Raw genomic sequence first — 20,385 nt, 5'->3', positions numbered from 1 at the left:
AATTGTATGTGCATGTGTGTGTGCTCTTGCTGTGGTACTAGTTAAATTGGTCTGTCTAGCAAAAGGTTCTAATTATGGTTGTAGAGCCTAATTAGCATTTAGTATAACACCACAACAAATGCTGCAAAATCACACTAATTCTGCAATAAACGGCCTCAGTGCTACACCATCAAGCTGCTTTGCTGTACAATAAGAACTAATCGCAGCGCACAGCAACGGGCCGAGCCTGCACTCCTGCTGAGCGTGTTAAATCATTTTTCACTCCTTCCAGATTGTTCCTATCAACAACTATTCCCAGGAACCCTAATAAGCGCATATCCTCATTAATATCATAAAACCTAAATGATCTGCAATCTCAAAACATGCTTTAGCAAATTATGAGGCCACTGACCTCAGGTATACTGGTGTGGATTTTTTTTCCACAGGGGACATCGTATACTGGAGGGTGTTGATGTTGTCCTCTTCAGCATCTTCACAAATGGGGGTGGGACCCCCCTTAGGGATTTTGCTTTGATATCAATGGTTAGGATTACAATTATACTCTTGGTTCAGTTAAAATGTTGGATGCTTTGTGTTTGTATGAAGAGGCATTACCATCCGTCTCAAGGCAGCTTTGTTTATACTGAAGCAGAAGAATGCCTGTAAATGACTGAAGTTATAAAACCATTACCTTTTCAAATTAAAACATCCAAGCTCCCATAAACCTTGCATGGCCTTATTTGTCAAACTGATCTTCAAGACTGCTAACGTTGTAGTAGTAACTACCATTAATGTTTTATATTGCAGTGGACTGAAAGGAGTGGGTGTAAATCCATTCTATATTAGTGTTCAGCATGCTGGAACAAGAGCCTGATAATCACACCCTATAAGCTTGCATATTGTGTGTTGTTGCATTATATTTCTTCTTGTCCTTCAGTTAACAAAAAGCTGAAATGTACGAAATGATTGTGATAATTTAACACACGTTTCATTTATTATTCCTTTACCACTTCAAAATTGGCAGTTCCACCAAAAGTACTGAGACATATTGCCATCTTCACTATCAGTATGAATAGAAATAAGAAAATATATTTTCTTCACAACCTATTAAGTAAGAGTTTGACGAAATAATCGCAGCTCCATCAAAAGCTTATAACTGGATTTTTTTTTTTTTTCATTTTATGTGAATCACTTCTCTCACATTCTTCTTTTTCACTTCTAGATTTACCAAAAGGCAGCTCACTGAGAAACATGTCTTGCTTCTTCTCACAACACAATTTGTCACTGAACACAGCGGCAACACAAGTATAATTCCTGTACGATACACTTCTCCCCACAAGATCAGTCAAATACAACTCCCTAACCAATAATGAAAATCCAAAATGGGCTACTAATGGGAAACCTTCCTCCCTTTAACCTGTGTTAAATGGTGACTCTGTCTAAAAAAAAAAAAAAGTACATTGTAAGGCAATAAATTTACACTAATGACCTGATGCAAAGGGCCCATCTGTTCTGAAATGGTGAGACACATAGATGTGATCTGGGGGGAATACAGATAATATTTGATATGGATGGTTGGTTACATGTATGTGGATATGGGCAATGAAGATTGGTGGAAGAATGCAGATATTGATAGATGACAGTTATAAGGAATAAAATTCTCCATTTGGTTCTTTAGCACATGGCATTTATTGCAGCCGACTGATATATTATTTACTTTCTTTGACATCTGGAGTTAATGTTCCTTATCTTGGCAACAAAAACAATTTAGAAAGGCAACTTCCACAAGTCAAACTGTGCCATTTCCCAGGCTCCTCTCTGCTATCTGTCTCCATTGAAATATTCTCTATTTATTTTGGAAAACTTAAACAACTGCTGTTATGTCCGCCTAGAGCTGGCATAAGCCAGAGTAGCAGATTCATCATTATAATACTTAGCACTGAGGGAGAAAAATGCAGAGCTGCACTATATCGCAAGCATGATTTAGGCCCCACAGAGGCCACAGGAATTCAAGCTGTCAGAGTCTGAAGTAAATTCAGTCCCTGTAAATAAATTGGGATGTCCAACGCACACACATGCTATCTGGTTCTATAAACCAAGGAGGGGATCCTTGACTATAGTTGTGTTCTGGTGTATTAGTGAGTGTGTGAGGCAGAATAAAAACATAGTGAGTAAATATGGCCACATCTTCCCTCTGCACCAGATTACAATAAGGCAAAATAAATAGAGGCTACAGTTGATTTACAAGCAGCAAAAACAAAACAAAAAAACTTGTCATGCTCAATATTTATTCTGTCTCCTCGAAACAAGTTTTCTTGTCACCACAATGACATCCAACTTCTTTAGAAAAATCTAAAATGACAAACACTGACAATTACCTTGTTGCCAATGTTTGCAACAAAGAAAAAAAACAGTGCTCCACTCGGTTATGAAGGCGGGATTTCATCAAATACAGGCTTTCCATAACTGTGGTTGCACACTGGCCACAACTACCAATATTGACATTGTGAGGACACATGTATGAGAAAGCACTCTCATGTAGATGGTAATCCAGTTGCTAACATTGCTATAAATGCTTGGTTTTTATGATTCATCTTCTTGCAGGAAGTCCGAGGGCTAGAACATAAAACTGTTCAGCTCTGAGAGGTCCAGTAGAGACATACATAGAGGTTATACTGCAATCTACAAGCTTGACTGAATCATTGAGCACAAGGTCACAAGACTGATACCACAGTTAATAGCAATATTAAAACCAAACAAGGGTGTTATTCCAAAGTGATACACTTTGATTTGAACAGACAGAGCTGCCTGCATGCCCTATAGCAATCCAGACATAAAGCTGATAGTTTAATGTTTTATGAGTATGATTACATGACTCTGACCATAGCCTGTGGTGTATCTGGAGAATTCAAACACTTAACTTCATTTTACAGAAGAACTAAAGGACTACCTGGTCAAACAAAATCAATAATAAATTCTACATATGCTGTATATAAATACTGAAATTTTGGCCAAACCATACTGCCCGAAGATCATATAAAAGGAAAACAAATGGACCCATGACAACCAAATTTTCTCACAACTTAAGAGGTAAATCTACAGTAACATCATCCACACAACTTTTCGTCATGCTATCCTATTTTCAACCCTATTCATGTACTTTGTAGCTATGTGCCCAATCCCCAAAACTTAACATGTAAAGTCTAACACTGATTTAGACAGATTTTTATTGATTTACAGATCTAGCACACGGTCCCGATATATTCAACCGAGAACTTTCCCACCCACTGTAGATATTACCGTCTATAGCCTGAACTCAATAACCTGTTTGCATGCTCTGATATGGAGAAAAACAATATTCTTTATTAACTACAGAGTTATACCTCAGAGGTTAAGGAACAAATGCTCATAACCCACAATATTATTAGGTTCCATTTTATTGCAACACAACCTACATTGACTACACTACAATAACTAGAACACCAACCAATCAGACACTGTCTACTGTAAGTTATAGAAACCTGTCATACAATGTGGTAACACGATTGTGAATTATATGCTTCAGAACAATGTGTGTACAGCATAGAGGAGACATATAATGGGTATTGAGCTTATATGTGGGAGCTGTACTCAATATATTGGAATAAGGTATAAGATTTCAAGCAGAGGAAATAAGGAAATAATAAAGCTTCTCTTCCCGGCATCTTATCATAATGATTTACAGTGTGCTCAATGCAAACATGTTATCTTTTCATTTCTCATCGTGAAACAAATAGCCACTAAACCCTCCCTCTGCTTTGCTAGGGTCCCTTAAAAAAAGCAGATTTGAAAAATGTACAGCTGCAAGCTAGCCTGCTTCTCACTACTAGCCGACACAGGCATTTATAACCTTAAAAATGACTTCTGGGTACCAGGTATCCAATTATTCCTTACCCAGGAAGCAGTGCTAAATGGAGCACTGCAATGATTTACTCGCAACCTCTCCTTTTATTAAAACACTTTGTCTTATTGTTTTATTGATTTACAATCCGTCCTACTTTTTTGGCATCTGAAAACAATCAAGGCACAGGGCAGCAGAATGTTTGGACATTAATCGTTAAAAGACAGTGTTTTATTCCTGGCCTGGGGTTTGCTGCACCAGCTGCTGTGCATTCTGGTAAGAGGCAGTGATTTATGACCCGGCAGCAATAACGATGAGGCGTGCTCATTAACATATCGACAGGCTCCAAGATGGATCATCAGCATTGATTATTTCATGGCCTGTTGATGCCCATTTGTTAAAAGAGAGAGAGAAAGGGGGAGTGGGAAAGTAGGGAAAAGAGGAGGAGGGAAGTGATGGGCTGGCTTAGAAGGTGTGAGGTTTTCTCGCTAGAATCCTTGCAGCACAGGGGAGAAAGACAAAACCCTGACTCCTTCAATCACCACAGCCATCACTCTACTGTCAGAGGGAAAAATCAATGATTGACAGCATTTAACCAGTCCTCAGCACTCGGCAGATCCATACAGAAGAAAGGTGCTCGGTAGGGAGGGCCATACAGATCTGTCTTTACGCATGCTGTAAAACATTACTTCACAGCGAGAATTACAATATCAATCAGTCAATGCCACTCTCTATTCAAACAGGGAGAGAGTATAGAGTAGCATAGAGTAGGTGTCATTTGTGTTCAGTATGTCGGGTGGTGGAAAAGACTTACTCTGGTTGTAAAACACTGTGGTAAGTAAAGACAGTGTCTCGTCTATGTTTTCATGTTAACACATGTTTAAAAACTGTTGTTTACAAGATAATAGGCTATGTTAAATCCAGTTCTATAATCTCAACAATACTAAAACACAAACGAAAATAATGAATGTTGCACTCAAAACTGAACATCTATTATGAGTTCAATCTTTTACTCATAACCCTCTCACACCAATGTGAGTAAATCACACAGTGTTGTTAACTGGTCTTCTTAGACTTTACAGCTGCCATCTTAAACTAATTAGTTAGATAACATGGAGGTGGGAGGAACCTTTGCCACCTTTGAGCTCCTTGAGAAATAGCACATAAGTCTTGCAGCATTATCTGCTCTTGCAGTGTGTTTATTTCTGAAGGGCTTTTAAATACTGTAAAAGGTCAACAAACAGCTTGCAGCACTTACTTATGGATAGACTATTTACATTAAAATGCATGCATTGCAGATGCATGGAAGGTGGGACAACACAACACACACAACACACTGTGCTTCTCTCAGTCGCAGTTACCAGAGTATTAACTACCAGTGATTGATTTTAAGTTGATCTGTGACTAGAGGCAGTTAATCCCAATCTACCAATCACATACTGTATCGTTCATGAAAATGATGCCTGCTGATCAAAAATCAATCAACATAAATGAGACTTAAAAGACTACTCTGCTGAATTTATGTTTCGATAATACATACTAAAAAAGTATTTATAAGCCTGAACTCAACATCAATATTTGAGTTGTTGAAGACTTGATTATTTGTAGTCATGGTTATGAAACCACACAACATAGGAAACCAATATACAGCCATGTGATCATTAAATATGAGCATCTTTGATATATTAGAAAATCAATGACTAGTGTACATGTTTCACATTTCTTTGTGTCTGTTAATGTCAATTTGGACTATAAAACCTAAAAAAAAAGATGACAGGAATATCATCAGAAACCAGAATAAAACAAAACAAAATTAATTCAAAACATCGTCGATACACTATACAGTAGATTTTCTCCTTTCTGGCAAGGACAAAACTCTCCCTTCTCTTCTCCAGAGTGAGCAGTGCTGTCATTACTATGATAGAGTTGCCATGGTGACAGGTGCTAATTGATGGGCCTATCATTCATTATTGAGTGACAGCCACCCTAGAGCTGGCCCTGACTGACATTCTTCTGGACAACTGTCACAGAGGGACTCAAAGCAGCTGTAACCTTACTGTGGAGGTGAGTCACAAACACACAGAACCATTCGCACGTGCACACACGCAAGCGTACCGACAGGAACAAAGAGAGGCAAGTACAGACTTGCACAGACACACCCACAGGCTCTCAAAGCTCACACAGATGTGCCCATGTATAGCCAACAAGACTTTCATATAAACACCTACATGCACACCAAGCCCCAAACACACACTCATGCACACACAGAAACACACTCACTCAGTGGCAATGACATGCGACTGACATATATTGACCGTCTAATCTTTGTCAGGGTCCGGGGAAGCGTGAAAGCACCTATCGCGCACACTTCTCCTTACTCAACATTATTGTACATGTACAACACAGACCTACTAACATCACTCTCTGTATGTTTTTTTTTAACACTGAGGCAGTATACAAACTAAACTAGTGTGCCCCCTCCTCTTTCCTTCACAGGTTAAATCAATTAAAAGCTATGAGGAAAGAGAGTCAGTCAATTAAGTCACTGAGGGCCTGGCCTTCAGGTGTCCTTGGAGGACAGGAAGAGGGAGCAGTGCAGTTGTATTTTTGTGTGTGTGCATGTGTGCGTGTATGTGTGTGTGGAGGGTAGTGTCTCACCTCCTGTGACAGTGGGGGCTTGCCCTGCCTCTTGTACTGTAAAGACGAGGGCTTTAAATTGCTTCCGTCACCGGGCCCTGAGTAATGAGTGTGATTCTAATCGCAGTTCCTGGGGCCATCGGCATTAGTCTTAATCTGAGCGGGGCGCTCCAACACCACTGACAAGTAATGCAGAGCAGGTAGGGGCGTAATGAGAGGACGCATGCACACACGCACGGACGCACAGACACAGGTTACCCCACCCAAGATGCAGAGGAAGGCTTTTGTAATAAGAACACAGTTACTAGAACCTCTCTCCCATCTTTCTCCTCCAGGGATGGTTAGGTATGCAGGGGCTGTGAAAAATGGCTGAAACCTCCTGCACACCACCAGTACACACTGCTGCAGGGACATTTGGGAGAGTCTTTGGGTACACACAGGTGAAAATCTAATTAAAATTTCATCCTGATGTTATTCAATAACAAAAACCGCAGTGCAAATATCAAATATCTGTTCTAGCACTGTTAAATTATACATGTGGTACGTTTGGAAGAAAGAGGAAATTTACCCACACGGTTTCATTTCATGCGTTTTCCAAAACAATAGGTCAAGTAAATCAAGTTTTTATCAACTCATGAGCTCACAACAATGTTCTTTTTGCTGTGCGATGCTGCAGCAAGACTTTATGCTTAGAATACATGCAGTAGTGTGTACACTGTTCTTTGTGGGCTTTACATTCTTTTAGCCTCTGCTTGCTGTCACAGTTGTTCATATGCATCGTGACTGAACAGGTAGCAAGGCTGAGAGTCCACTGGCACTGGGTTAGTGGAGGGCTAAATTGCTATGGGGCTGTGAGTGGCTGCATAGCCGAACAGGTCGTTCCTCTCTGTCTCTCTGTGTTTGCCTGTGTTAAACTCCCTCCTCTGCCCTCATCCATCCTCTCATCCAGTCTCCAGCCCTGTCCATCTATCAATCCCAGCACTTTGTCAGAGCCCACTCCATCCTTACTGCTGCAATAACAAAGGAGAAAGGGCTGGGGAAAAGAGAGAAAGTATGTGTGTGTGTGTGTGTATAGAGGTGTACACAATAAAGAAATAGACAGATTTGGAGGGGACAGGGGAGGAAAGAGCAGTGGGCGGCCCTGCCTCCACCATTAGCCACTGCCTCTGAGCTTCGTCACTAGGGAGCTTTTCACCTGCCATCTGCATCGGTGCTGATCTGCTGACAGAGGCCCTGACGTGCGTCGCCTTCTATTGCACAGGCAAGCAGAAACACTAATGCCGCACCCCATCCTACCTAGACCACGCGCCTCTGCTCAGACAGCCAAGACAGGCAGCTGGCAAAGAGGAATTGGAAGGAGGCAGGAGCTGAATGAGTGACAGAGGTGAGGACAAGGATCAGGGGGAGGGAGGAAGTAGAACTTGAGAAGGATGGTGGTTAAACAGGGGGAAATCCAAAAGCAGAAAACACTGGAGCTAGAAGGCATGGGAAATGAAGGAGATGGTTGTCAAAAGTGAAGGTTTTGGGGTAAACCAAGAGCAGCCATATAGAGGTAGATACAGCTGAACAGACTCCCGGCCGCTGGTCGAAGGTCTTGTATACTCAATTGTTCTGCAGTCTAGTAGGAAAGTGGCTCAGATTGTGTGTGTGTTTTTTTTTTCCCTTCGCTGTGCATCGATAAAAATCACAGGGAGAAAATGTCTCCTTAATTAAGGCTTGATCAGCTGCATGTCAGTGGTGGTTTGGAGGCCAAGCAGAGCTGTGGGGCCTCACTGACCTAACCACTCAGTCTGGCTGAGCCGCAATTGAGAAGAGGTTACTTTCCCTCCATCACCAGCCCCAACACAAACAGAGAAGTTCAATAAAACAGGGCACAAGCAACTCATTAATAAATAGGAACATGTTGGTCTGGGTTTTTTTTTTTTTTACACTGATCCAAATCCTGTAATAAGTACATGTCAATGTCAAGTTGGTTTAATTCACAGCTGGACAGTGAATCCACATTTAATTTAGTAAAGCTATGTAAATATATATGGTAGCCGAATGTCTCCTGCATTGCATTGCTATCCCTGGTGGTCTCCTAGTTTGTTATGTAAAATATCTAAGTATCAGTGTGTTGATCTAATGTGGCCGGAAATGTTTGCCAGGACTTTGACAGCCGAACCATTAATAAAATAAAATACAGTGTACTGTAGTTCAACCTTCAAATCTAATTGAAAAATAGCACTTTAGACATGCAATTATTATTATTATTTTTTTTAAGAATACTTACTCCACAAAGCTAGTCTGCAAAACATGCTGATGTGTAATTAACTGAAATTGCTGGCTGCTGTGTGCTCTGCAGTTATTGTTCCAGTGTTGTTTCAAAAGCTTACTGGGCAGATTTGACAGCTGCAGTACATGACACAAACAAACAAATGACTGGAGGCTAATTTTGATATAACTGATACAAGTCTATCAAAATCAGTATGTCTGGACTGGTCCAGAGTCTGATCCCTGCATTTGTGTACTATGATATTTTAACTGTTGCTGTGCTAAAATGATATAATCAGACAACATGTTTAAAATACTCTGTAAAAACATTCTCTGAGCGCAGCGAAACACAGTTTAGAACTGAACTTATACAGTGAGCACATGTATTTGTAATTCATACAAACATCTAAGCCTAATTTTGGTGAACAGGTTGTTACTGTTAATGAAAACAGCATCCTCACAGACCAAGTACCGTGAGAAATGATCAGCCATGAGTCTGTGCATCTTCAAAGGCACACTCTTGCAATACTGATGACGCTGCAATAGCTGATCAAAGGGGAAATATAACACAAGTTTGTGGAAAGATCACCAGTAACATACAGATAAGAGAATACACAAAATGTAAACATGACACTGAATGTATCTGCAGAACAGGAATAATATCAAAGAAACAAAAAGGTCAGATGAAACTATATAGCGTATGGTTGGAGAACTTGTGTTTTTATAAATTAAAATAACCCTTTTTACTGCACAGAACAATGCTCACGTTCACAAATTACCAATTCTGCTGATTTTAGCCTTTGTAAATTTGCCTCCAACACTGCAGACACTAAAACAAAGCAAGCAAGTCTCTCTCTCACTTCTGACGCAGTTTCCAATCAGCCGACACTAATTAGACAGCAATAAACTGTTATTAATCGGCTGGACAGCACACAACGAGCCAAATATAAATGGTGGCTGTCAAGGCTTTATTCAGGAACCAAATGAGTATTCTCAGTTCACTGCCTGTGTGAGGCATCACCACCTATGTCCTCTAACAAATGTTCACTATTCACTGTACTGTTAAGAGAGTTGGCCCAGCACACACACACACATTCTGCCTCTCTCTCTCGCTCTCTATGGCTGTTAATACGCTGCCTCTGAATGCAGTGTCATTGTGAATACTGTGTCCAGAGTCTTTCAGAGGACACAGAAAGCAAAGCCATCATACTCACAGCTTTCACAGCCACTGAAAACAGGTCCTACTATTAATCAGCTCACCAAAATAAATGTCTCATAATTATCCTCCTTCTTCCTCTGTCTGGGTGATGTGGGCTAAGCATCCTCTTTGAGACCTCTCCCAGTCGAGCTTTCAGATAAAGGCCCTAATAAATGAGAGCCCTATTTACAAAGTCAGCTCTACTTTAGCCAATCTGCGCCTGGAGAGAGCAGTTAAGGCTGGAGAAATGAAAATGTGTATCGACAGAAAGGAGTGGGACAAGCTCCTCTAAGGCAGCCAAGACAATCTATTAAGGCCATGTTTTTCAACATCTTGATTTCTACCAGTTTATCAGGTCTGTGAATAGCCTCACAAGAGGGGCATTTATGATGGAATGTGATTGGATTACACTGAGCGCTAACCATGCGTGATTGGTTTAGCTGAAAAATATTAAATTCCTGTCTAAATGGACTGGGGGTCGATATTATGTCTTCTGCTCTGGAGGATGGGGTTGGAGGGGTGGGGGAGGGAAGGGAGGGGATTTGATATTTCATCACTCATTTCATGCTTTAGTGCAGCATGGAGACTGACACTAATGCACTGGAAGGACGTGGTGCTGACAGCACACCAACATATTCATGTCCGATCACCCCTGGCTCAAGAATCTTCCGGACTTAGAATAATCCATTCGAAAAAGTTAAAGTGGAAGTGGGTGTGTTCAGCTGTTCTTCTCATAAGCGGTTTTGAGAAGAAAAATGAAGTCATGGCCAAAAGGATCAGAAACGACAATGAAACCGGAGGAGGAGGAGGAAAACTGTATGGGCGTGGGATTTCTAAACTGTTTAAGACTACACATTCAGAAAATCCCTGTTGGTGAAACACAAAGACAACGCCTAATTTTTAACAAAGGGAGGGAGATAAAGGGAGAAAAAAAAGAAAAATCCATGAATAAATTCAAACTTTGTGTCCTGTGAAGAGCAAATATGAAAAAAAGGCTTAGGAGTAATGAAAGATTGTTTATGTATTCTGGCATGAAATGGGGCGGTGTTGTGAAGGCGGCAGGCGCGAGGAGACGGATGGACGGGAGTGACAGGCCGGTATTCATCCTGCACGCCCCAGCGGCCGGACTGCTACTGGCGCTCGACAGAGCAATAAATCACTAGCTCTCCAGTCTGTACCTACAGCTTATTACATCCAAGATGACAAATAAATAATAATCCCTGTCACGCCAGGCCTTTGCTCAAGGATTGAGCCAGAAACCTTTTGCTCATCACTCCTGATCTTAAGTGAAAACACTAGAACAAGGGAATTGAAGGCCATGCTTTACTGAGCTTATGAAAGTTAGAGTGAAAGAGAGAGGCAAAAAAGGAAAGAGAGACAAAAATGAAGGGAGAGAAAAAGCCAGGCTAGGAAAATGATGCTGCCACTACAAAGCCATTCTGGATGTGAAGGGAAATGATCCAGTAAAGAGGGGAAGAGAAAGTAGAAGTAGGAGGGGGGGGGGCAGACAGAGAGAAAGAGAGAGGGAGAGAAACAGAGGGAGAGGGAGAGAGAGAGAGAAAGCAAATCACCCTTGTGCTCTGCAGGATGAGTGTCGCTCATTCAGTTGAATAGGGCTCTGGAGGATAAAGCAAATCAAAAGCCTTCATCACTAAACAGGACCGGCGAAGTGGCCGCAAACAGCATTTGCCATTTAAGGCTGGAACAGCTTACCATTATAATCCTTACCAGCTAGTGAGGAGCAACAGTCTTGTTGCTATTACCGTGACTGATAATTCAGATGATTGAGTTTAATTAAACAGTACATGTTAACAAAGTAGGAAGCTATAATAAAGAACAGAAAACATATGTACAGACAAGTCAGCAAAATGACCTCTATACGGAGGCTATTATGAATACCTGAGAGTGGACTAAGTCTGGTGTAAGTCCATGGGTAGAAATACTCTTACATAATCAACTTAGTGCTACTTCATTGTGTCCCTGTGCAAAACATTTCTGCCTTTTTGTCACAGGCATTTTCTTCGACGTTTTACAACAAACTGGTTAATTGTGCACTCGGCTAGAAAATGAAAGCACAGGGGTGATGCGTTTCATACTAGATGACACTTTCTTAAAAACAGAAAAGTCAGAGTAGAATAGTGTGATTGTTCAGTGCCTCCCTCTGCTACCCTTTTAAAAGCAAGACTTCTCTCTTAAATGAGACACAATTTACTTAGTGCTGTCGTGCCATAAAAATTAAAAGCCTTCAACAAACAACAAATGAAACGGCAGCAGGGTATTGTAAATCAGATACGTCACTTTCACCAGCTCACCCAGCTTGGGTGTTTCATGGGCCCCTTGATGTGTGTGTGCGTAGCAGTGTGCGCACTGTGCACATGTGTTTCTGTGTGCACAAAAGTGTGTGTGTGTGTCTGTGTGCGTGTGTGTTACTCTTCAAAGGAAATAGGGGCCTCTGATTAAAGAGTGCACTGTCATAAAGGTTACTGAATTGCAAATGGTCCTCTCCATCTTCCCTGTAATGGAGAATGGTTAAGAGGGAGAAAGAGAGCAAGTGAGTGTGAGAGAGAGGGGAGAGAGAGAGGTGCAAACCATGATAGGAATACAAACATGGAGTCTCAGCCAGTCCCCCAGTCTCACACTAAGTCCCAGTCCCTTCACAACCGCCACAAGAGACATTAATCACTGGATCACCAAGCCATGCTTAATTGCGAGTTGTATATCATGGTGCATACAGTGGCTAAAGGGGGAAGGAAACTCATTATTTCGGTTTGCTGGATGCAGGGCTGGGTGCACCTCATCTGGACTCCACTACCTCTCCTTCTCTGCCACAGTACACCTGGGACCAAGCTTAATGTGACAAGGAAAAATGGAGTACACAGTCACCTCCTAATTAATGTAGCTCTGTCACTATTGTTGTACCACTAAGGACATTCACGACTGATCATAAACGCACTCAACAAATCACACACTGGCACATCAGCATCAGCCGGCGTCGTAGCGGTGTGACTGACAGATGAGGAATCATTCTATCAACCACCAATATTTGTGCTTATCACCTTTTATGACACAAAGATCTCTGGCTTATAAGTGGTAGCGTTTGCACTGTCAATAGTAGGAGTCCACAGCAAAGTCAAGGTCGCAAAGGCTTCCCAGAGACGCTTTTTCAGCTAAAAGAAAAATGGAACCAACTCCCAATCGGCCACTTTTATTTAGATTTCTGCTAGTGCTTCTGTAGGCAATATGCTAATGAGAGGGACTTGATAAATGACTCGTAATATTTCTCAGACATTTTGCTTTCCCTCAGAAGTTTGCCAATCTGATGTAGCTTGAAGATAATAAGGCACACTCCGTCATTATATCAATTTTTGTTACCCAGATATTTCAGCCCATGTTAGTAATGATGAGCAAAAAGCAAACGAACCAAGGGCAGAGCCTGACACCATTGATCAAACGCTGTCATTTAAGCACCACTAATCCCAGAGACACACAGAGAGGGACACACACACACATACACACACACACACAGCACCCCCTCTCATAACAAACCCATCTATGCACAAATCTGTGCAAGCATGTATACACATGCATTAATGCATCAAAAGAAACACATGCATAAGTGCACATATTACAGAGAAACACACAGGCAAAGAAACTAAACATAATGGGGTGTGATTATGGAAAATTATATTCAGCATGTACACTGGCTTGAATTGAAGACATTTAAATATTTCCCAGACATCAATGATGTATATGGTTGCACTGAAAGCAAAATATACAGTATCTCACTGTTATGACTTTCAATAACATTAAGTTTGTTCTGATCTGGTTAATAGTCCACAAATAAGCTTTTCTTCGAGACTCTTAGAACATGACGTGTTCTTCTTGCTCCCTGTGTGCTGCATTCAGGCATTTGGGAAAATGCTGTGGAGTTTAATGAATACTCGCCCTATTTTAATGAAAATGTTATGGTTTAATTCAATGTCTTATTGGACTGAATTCTTCTACTCATCACCATGGTCTATGAGAGCCCTCCGTTGATCAGACTATAAACCCTAACCCTTTATTTGTTTACAATAATTACAAAACAGCATAAATGGAATGTTGATTCACTCCCCCTTCATTGCTACCTTTAGAGATTGTCAGTAAAAATCATCACACCAATGCACTCGGCTGTGGTCACATGTGGTCAGGACTTCCTGGCTCCAAGAACTTTGGCTGACCGCTACCCAAGTTTAGCCCTTTGGTCCGAGTTGTAAAACTCCGTGACCTGGGAGGGAAGAGGACGCCAAGTGGATGAATAAAAGGTCAAACAGCTGCTTCATGGTTAGTCAAGAGGTGAGGGACAGGTTCCATATACATGTAAAAAAAATAGTAGGGGCCAGAATGCCTGGGAAGTAGTCAGTGCATAGCCAGAGGTCAAAGTGCACACAGAGTTCACTGGGCCAGCAAAGGGCTCAGAGGGGAGGAGTCAAACAGGCACAAAGGAGAAACAACAAAGAATGCAAAGGACAGGGCTTCCTTTACCTTAGTTCTCCTGCAATTAAGGATGCTGAAATGGGAGGAGGTGTGGATAAGATTAAAAGGAAGAAGGTGGAAGTTTTTGACCCCCTGCCACTCATGCTCTTTGATCTGCACAGACAGAGATCCTGTTGTTGAGACCTCGCTGTCCATTGCTAACTACATGTGGACAAACCAAACTCCGAGCTGAAGCTTAAAACAACAGTGTGTTTTCTCCAGAGATGCCACATATTTATAATAGCCTGTCAACACTTGTCAAACAAAAACTGACCAAAGGCAAACGCAAACACAAAGTCAGTAATTACACACAATGGATTTTAAAGTAAAAAGAGGTCAACACAAATAATATCAAGAAGAGGAGGAATGCAATAAATCCCAAGGACGCTACAATACATATTTATAGAACCACAACTACAATATTATTTCAACCAACCAAAACTTTCTACTCTCCGAACCTATAATAATAGGTGAAAAAGGGAGAAAAATTACAGAAGAATAAGGTGACACTTTTTGCTCAACTCTTACAGTCTATTTGTCCAATACTGTATAATATGAATGTGAAGGTAACATAATGCTTTGAGGCCTCTCAAACTACAGGACAGCCAATGTAAATGTAAGGCATGGTCGGTAACAACTGGGACGATGCTGAAATCGTTGGATGGAAAAAGTGTAGCCTCTTTCAAAATGAGAGGGCAACAAGGCAACAGACTGATAACATCACTAAAAACTGCGTAAACGGTGGTTGGTTGCACAGTAAATGTAGGATAGCAACAGCTATAAAAGAGTACTTAACTTTGGACAGCACAGTTAGTACAGTTGCTACACATTTCACAATAATTAAGGTTCACAAGAGCAAAATGTCAAGTAAAACTCTGGGGGCCATTTGCACAGATCTTGGTCCCAGTTCTCAGTCATGCAATTGATAACGTATCTCCATTTTAATTAAAGACACAACTTAACAAGCCAAGTACCGGTATATCCCACCGAACAGGACACAGCAAAGGAAATAGCCCCTCAGCATATTATTAGAAGAAATGCATCAACAGAGCAGAAGTACAATGGGCAATTAACAAAGCTCCAAGAAGCCATAAATCCTTCATTAACAAACAATCCTGTCACACAGTGCTGCAGTTGCAAGCAAGGCCCAAATTCCTCACCAGTCAGCCAGGCTTATTTTGTTAACTCGAGTGTATGTTAGGAGCCTAGGAGCGAATGTAAACACCCTTCTATGAGATCTCTGAGCTGTCATTTACAGGAGAGATCGCCCCTTCTGATTAGAGCCACAGCAATAGTGGCTTAGCTGAACTAATATTTGTGCGGCCAAGATAAATCACTCAAGCTTTGTTTTACCACATGCTAGTCACTTAGTAGTAATAGACACAGCTATGCCTCTCAGCCTGCCAGGCCTAATGTCCTGTCTAACAAAGAATACTACATGTACAAAGTAATGAGCACAGGCAACGCTGTAGATCAACTAATGATGATAATTCACAGAAAGGTGTTTCTTCTGCAGCAGCCTGCAACTCTTTCATTAAACAGTTGTTGATTTCTGCTGTTTAACAGGAGGTGCAGCAGTTTGGCAAAATTCACAAAAATGAAAGCCTTCCCAACAAGTCCATTGTGTTGTTCTAGAGCTGATGCTGTACTACAATACTCTCACAAACTTTGGCAGGTAGTAAATCAGTCAACAGTAAATGCCATCTTTTATCAGATCATAAAATCTGCTTGTAGGCATTTAATTTTCCCCCCTCTTGTTTTAACGGGGAAACAGGCAGCCTAGAGAAACCATGTTTTGTTTTTATAGAGGTTACAGGAAAAGTAGAGTGTGTGTAAACAGGGCTAAGCCAAGCACTTCTTATGGATTTGTTTTTGCCTGCGAGCGACAACAACGCGGGGAACTGCCACTCTTGTGAAAAGCAGGTATGAGTGTTCTGCAGATTTTACTTGACAGATGAATAAGGAAAGATTGCAAATGAATGTTTGTTTTCAGACAGTTACTATGCTAATGCTCCCAGGCAATATCTATACTGCCATCATGATGTCTCACCGGAAAACTTCAGACATCAAATTAAGTTTAAAGTTTTGTCACAGAACGTTATTAACCCTCATCTTTAACTCTCAATGGGATAACTAGAAAATGCAAAAACACTTGTCTCTGCATGAGTGACCTTGTCTTGCAGATAGTTTGATCTGTGTTGCTAAAGAAACAAACATAAAACTTTGTGCTTATAGAGGCATCAGTCAAGCTACCTCAGATCTCAGCCAGTGCCATGCTCTCCCTTGCCTTGAGGGGCAGTCTTTCCTTACTTCACTTCTATGAAAGGCCTCTGGATCTGGGGTAGGTTGGGCAAAAGAGTGGGCCTTGCCCCAGCCACTGCCTCACCCTGCCCCTTCACTAAACCCTTCTGGCCTCTCAGAATGGCAGCCCTTATAAACACTATTCACTGTGCTCCCTTTTACACTGGTGAGGTCAGAAGTTCAGCCCACAGGTTTTAACAGTTAAGGCCGAGCTGTGAACTTGTGACCTCCTGGAGTGAGAAGGAAGGGGGAGAGGACTAGAGGGGGAAAAAGGGAAAAGAGAGGGGGGGGGGGGGGGTCATGTCTCTTCAATGCAGAATGGCTGGATTTACAGCTGCATGCTGACTGCATTGCAAGCACAGCAGAAAACACCTGATAGCATCTCCTTGGGGGAGGAACCGCCCGACCCCTTTGTTGTCTCACTAACAGTCACCCCAGCACCATAAATCATGTTAATTACTTGACTGATGGAATAAATCTTAAAAAAGTCAGTCTGTGACAGGGAGGCCTGGAACAGGAGGTTCCCGCACCAGAGTTCTGCTGGCGCTGCGTTATCTGTCATCCCATAGTGACTGTGTAATCTGTCCATTTGTTGCTGTCTGAGCGGGACTTCTGAAGACATGGACAGGCTGAGGGAGGGCTGGGTGTTTGTGACACAGACCTCTCCCAGTAATCCGTCTTCCTATGGGTGGTCTGTGGGGGGGTACATTTCCTAAAGGAGAGCTAATGTTAAACTCATCAGAAGGTCGATGTGTTGAAATACAAATGACTCAAGTGTCTTTATTGGAGTCATGATCCAGAGAGTCACAGGAAGTATCGAATCAATGTTAAATTCATGCTTTTGACAACAGTAGTTTTGTCAAATGTTGAGAGGATGGTCTAAAAGTGAGATCATGCTGTTACTGTATGAAATAGAGGATAAAGTTATTTATTAAAGCCATCTGCTGTGAAAGCTTCCATAAATGACATATTTATTTCCTATTGCTACACCAGATTACATGGGACTGCAACAGTCTCAGACTCAGAGCCACAGAGCAGCATGCCAAAGACATGAAAGGTCATTCACACACAATAACAATCCCTCTAAGAGTGCACTCACAGGCTTGTGGGTAATTACAGTTCTTTTGCTGGAGTGTTTTGTGTTTCGCTTTGCTTGTTCTGTCTCGAAAGCTAACAACCACTCATTATTCACGGTTTGAGTTGGGCTTTTTTTTCTTTCAGCAGGGCAAATTACACACAAGAGTGACAGCTCTCAGAGAAAGAGAGGACCAACAGCTACGCTAGGTTCTGGTAAGTGCAGTCTTGAACTAAGGGGGCAGGGACGCTGACTACAGCCCTGCAGTCTGTTGACTTTGTGGCAAGGGCAGCAAAGGGCTGGAGACATGGATATACTGTACTCTTACAGTGCCCACTACAATAAACTGCCTTCTATAGTGGTCTTAAAGTCTGCATAATATGCTATCCTCACACACTTGTCCAACACTTCACATCTTAAAAACGGTGCAATTTATCCACTGCTGGAGCTTCTGGTCCAAACATAGACAAGTCTGTCCTAATTCTGATAGAGAGTTTATTGAGGTGTGTTTATTGAGGTGTGTGCATGTGTGTGTGTGCCAAGACTTCGAACTCTTCAGGCCCTCACCGGTACCACACAGGGAGGTTAGCAGACACAACGAGACCTATCACAAAAACGCACGTGCATACACACTCCTAGTCACACACACACACACACACACACACACACACACAAGCACACACTAGATCTACCTGCATGGCTAGTTTGGGGAATGTTTTCTCCTCTGGAAGGATTTATGATGGCAAACAGAGGGTAATGAAACCCAGAGAGATATTTACTGTCAGTGTCAGAGCTTATTATCCCAGGGAGGAAAATGGGGTCAACTGGAAATACTTGCTAAAAACTGGGTGTTGTCTCTTGTCTGAAAGGGAAAAACACAAGTCTCTCCTCTGTGTCACCAGAGTTCTAAGATCTCAAACAGTGAGGTCAGTGTTGAGGCATCAAACATCAACAAGGCAAAAATAAATGAGCGATTCACTGAGAACGTCTGATGTTCTGATTAGTTAACCGCAGCATTTTGCACATGGTGCACTGTTTAATTACTTTGCCATGGTCCATAACTTTCAGTGTGCAGCTGATGTGGCATCTCCCTCTATTTAAAGTATACACAAGACCGCCATGTGAACATCAAGATGATTTATACTCACCATACAGAACTAGGGGCTTTGTCTGATGCGTATGCTACTGTCTGGTATCAAATTCAATGACAGAACATTTATTAGAGTACAGTCACTTCACGGCCTGGGCAGAGCTTAAATTTGACAAAAGATACTGTCCTAATTTGCCTGTATTATATAGGCTTGCTTCCCTACACATAATAATGGGATCAGTCCACTTAAACATCATTGTGGACTTGCTTAATATCCATCAATCATCAGTTGCAATTTTGTTGAGTACAGCAGAGACAGTCATTCGTCTTTATGTAAACACTGATCATAAATTGCAGATAAAACCTTCAGCCAAAGACAACGAGTTTGATACTGAGGACATTTTTTCCCATCAGATCATCAACTGGACGTTTCAATGTTAACAAAGTGACTGTGATCCTGCTCCCCTTTAGTCTCTCTTGCCATTTTCACATACAAGGATTATCGGAATAATGCAAGCCAATACCGCAGTATTGATCATGGCATTTATCTTGACTGCTTAAGAAAGGGTTGTCAATACAATCAAGTAAAAATGAATGAGCTGTCCAAACAAGCTTCTCTGCAGATAATTAATACATCCAGAAGATCATAAAATCACGGAACTGGATTGGATGTGTTCACGGTGCTACGGCTAACACTCCTGTGGAGCTCAGTTTGAAGAGGAATTACAGTGGCATAACAGTGACTCCACTGAACCAGAGCCCATGAGCACATTCAATTATTCTTCTCCTAAGCCATTACAGGGAGAATGGCTAATATTATCCCTGCCTAATGGCAGATAATACACAATATTCAGGAGTTCAGTGTACTAAGCATTTGCACAAGCCTTTGTAAAGTCCCTTACTTAATCATCCATCTGGTACTCTGGGGAGTAGGCAGGAAAAACCAGAGGCAACATTTCTGTTGGCACTGAGGCCAATCCACAGTAGAGCTGCACATGTTGGTCAGACATGCACGAGGAAGCAGGGATAGAGCTGCAAAAGTTTCAAGAATATAAATTGGGCAAAAACTGTTTTTGTTGCGATGGGCTGTGTTTTCTCATTTAGCAAAATCATTTAACTCAAAGGATAATAATTAAGGATGCATGATGTAACAGTTATTACACAATGTCAACATCAATAACGAACTGACCAAAGTTAGACGAAGCGCTTCATGAATATCAACCATCTCCTCTCGAACTTGCATTCTTAATTCTGCCCCATCATTTCCTCTGGGGACCAAACTTAAATAGATCACATTGGTTGAGATCCATTATCCATCACAGCATCCCCATTCATCTCAAATGCATAATTTCTATGGGTGATGTGTTGCAGTTCCCAATGCATCAACATTATTTATGGTTTGACATTATAAAAGTAAGTGCATAATTTATGGGCTTAAATTAATGCACTACCTTCCG

The 20,385-nt window shown here is 41.5% G+C and overlaps 1 protein-coding gene across 2 annotated transcripts in view; it reads right to left on the bottom strand.

Annotated features, from left to right (window-relative positions):
* lrmda (leucine rich melanocyte differentiation associated) overlaps positions 1-20,385 on the bottom strand; it is a 194,316-nt gene that overhangs the window by 127,261 nt on the left and 46,670 nt on the right. The window lies entirely within an intron of this gene.

The sequence above is a fragment of the Trachurus japonicus genome, chromosome 15, assembly GCF_045865225.1.
Source record: "Trachurus japonicus isolate A0001 chromosome 15, Traja_1.0".
In the NCBI taxonomy this organism is placed as follows: Eukaryota; Metazoa; Chordata; class Actinopteri; order Carangiformes; family Carangidae; genus Trachurus; species Trachurus japonicus.
This window is presented reverse-complemented; position numbering and strand designations above follow the sequence as displayed.